Below are 2,620 nucleotides of genomic sequence, written 5' to 3'. Positions count from 1 at the left end.
CTTTCCCTCACCTCCTCCCCCTCCAACACACACACACACACACACTTGCCTGTTATTTCAGGGAATTCATGAACCTCCTGAAGTACATCATCCATAGACATATTTTAAGAACCCTTTCAGGTTGAAAAAAATGACAGGAAATTTTTTCAAAAAGGACTGGACTATGGAAAAACACTCAAATTATTAATAAAGTTGTAGTTTTGATATTTCACATTTCTTTGTTTCCTTGTAAAACTTAATTCATGTCCTTTTTATATTATTTTATTATATAATATGTGATATATTCAGAGAAATACGAAACAGACATGTAAATTTGGAAGCATAATAAAATCAATAAATTCCTATGGACCCATAACCCAACATAAGAATTCGAATATTATCAATACCATTGAGTCTGTCTTTGTATTGCATCCTTCCCCTCCCTTTTCTCTAGAGGTGGTCACCGCTCTGAATTTTGTATTGAGCACCTCTTTGTTTTTTAAAAAATAGTATTGCCACATTTGTACGACTATTTAAATAATGTATCATTTGCCCAGCTGGTGTGGCCCTGTGCTTGAGCATCTGCCCATAAACCAGGAGGTCACGGTTGATCCCCGGTCGGGGCACGTGCCCGGGCTGCGGGCTTGATCCCCAGTCAGGGGCGTGCAGGAGGCAGCCGATCAGTGAGTCTCTCTCATCATTGATGTTTCTATCTTTCCCTCTCCCTGCCTTTCTCTGAAGTCAATAAAAACATTTTTTTAAAAAGAAAGAATAATGTATCATTTAGTCTTGCTTGTTTTTGAGCTACTGAGTAACACATTGGTAATTTAAAATTGTGTATGGTATCTTTCACTAGGATCATATTTTTATTTCTTCTTATATTTTATTGTTGACACTATTACAGATGTCCCCATTCCCCCTCCCCCCTTTGCCCACCTCACCCAGCCCCTGGACCCTTCCCTCTGGCCATCACCACACTGTTGTCTGTGTCCATGGCCTAGGGAAATGCTAATAAACTGTTGTTCGTAGGGGGCCTAGGTATATATGTTCTTTGGCTAATCCCTTCACCTTCCCCCCTCCCCTCCCTTCCCCTCTGACAGGTGTCAGTGTGTTCCATATATCCATGCCCTTTTTCTATTTTGTTCATCAGTTTATTTTGTTCAGTAGATTCCACATATAAGTGAGATCATATGGTACTGGACCTGGAGATTATGATCATAATTAAAAAAATATTTTCAGTTGAGGTCTATCTTGATGGGGCTTTTTCTGTAGACCTACATTGTTGGAAACGCCTGACAGAGTAAATAAGTGTTGGATCTGTGGGGAGGAACTACAAGACAGAGCTGCTAAAACTGTGAAAGACATAATAGTCAAAAAAATTACTTTATCTTAGGCATTGGAATATCCCGATGATCTTACTATTCCAAGGTGTGATAGCTTAGGAGTGAATATGCTTTGAATTTACTCATGTTCAGAGGGTGTCTGAAACTGAGAACCAGGCAGATCCACCTACTTTGATCCTAAAGGTGTGGGGAATTTTTGAACTATGTCCACAGTCAAGTGAAGATCAAAGAAGCCCAACTAAAGAAATTATGGACTGATGGACGTGACAACTGTGGATTGAACAAAAGTTCTTTCTAAAGGGGCTATCTTGACAATTAAGACTCAAACTCAGGAGAAACTAAGGCAGTGGAAAGAATCATAGCATGTAAAATTCCTTACATAAAAATTTAACTTTAAATAATTTTGCCTACGTACTCATAAAAAACCCTTTATACTTTTAAAAATATATATTTGCAATTTTATAAAATTTGATCATTTCTGGTGAATTGAAGTTTCCATCATTATGTAGTGACCCTCTTCATATTTGACAGTGAATTTTTTTGGTCTCAAAGTCTGTGTATCTCAGGTTACTGTGCCTAACTCAGTCCTCTGCAGGTTAGAATGTGCCTGCACATATATTTTCCTGTCATTCTTTAAAATTGATCAGAGAGCCCGGCCGGGCGTGGCTCAGCAGGTGAGCATCGACCTAGGATCCAGGAGATCGCAGTTCGATTCCTGGTCAGGGCACATGCCCCCGGGTTTCGGGCTGGATCCCCGGGGGGGTCGTGCGGGAGGCAGCCGATCAGACTCTCTCATCATTGCTGTTTCTCTCTCTCTCTCCCTCTCTTCCTTCCTCTCTGAAATCAATAAAGATACATTTAAAAAAAATTGATCAGAGAGAAAGAGAGAAACATCGATTTGTTGTTCCACTTGTTTATGAGTTCATTGGTCGATTCCTGTGTGTGCTCTGACCGGGCATAGAGCCTGCAACCTTTGCTTATTGGGACAACGCTCTAACCAACTGAGCCACCCCGCCAGGGCTCTATCATTTTCTTTCAATCTTTCTTTGTTCTTAGGTTTTAGGGGTGTCTCTCATGTGTATCATGAAGCTTTATTTATTTGTGTTTTACTCCAACAGTCTTTGTCTTTTAATGAGTATTGGCTATTTTTAGGAATTGTGATGATTACATATTTGATTACATATTTGCCCACTGGCTTTGGGACTGAGTGGTGGGTGGAAACTGATAGCATCTGGAGGAGCTGAAGCAGGCAAGCTAGAAGGGCTTCGGGAAGACCACAGCGACAGGCCACAGGTCCT

General features: G+C 40.5%; 1 non-coding gene across 1 annotated transcript; it reads left to right on the top strand.

Annotated features, from left to right (window-relative positions):
- Positions 1-1,217: 1,217 nt before the first annotated feature.
- Positions 1,218-1,322, top strand: LOC148094421 (small nucleolar RNA SNORA18). The gene has a single exon (XR_015716516.1). It is a non-coding gene; the product is annotated as a small nucleolar RNA SNORA18 (small nucleolar RNA).
- Positions 1,323-2,620: the final 1,298 nt, after the last annotated feature.

The sequence above is a fragment of the Miniopterus natalensis genome, chromosome 1 (assembly GCF_054644295.1).
Source record: "Miniopterus natalensis isolate mMinNat1 chromosome 1, mMinNat1.hap1, whole genome shotgun sequence".
In the NCBI taxonomy this organism is placed as follows: Eukaryota; Metazoa; Chordata; class Mammalia; order Chiroptera; family Miniopteridae; genus Miniopterus; species Miniopterus natalensis.
The sequence above is the reverse complement of the archived record's forward strand: the minus strand, read 5'-3'. Positions and strand labels throughout refer to the sequence as shown.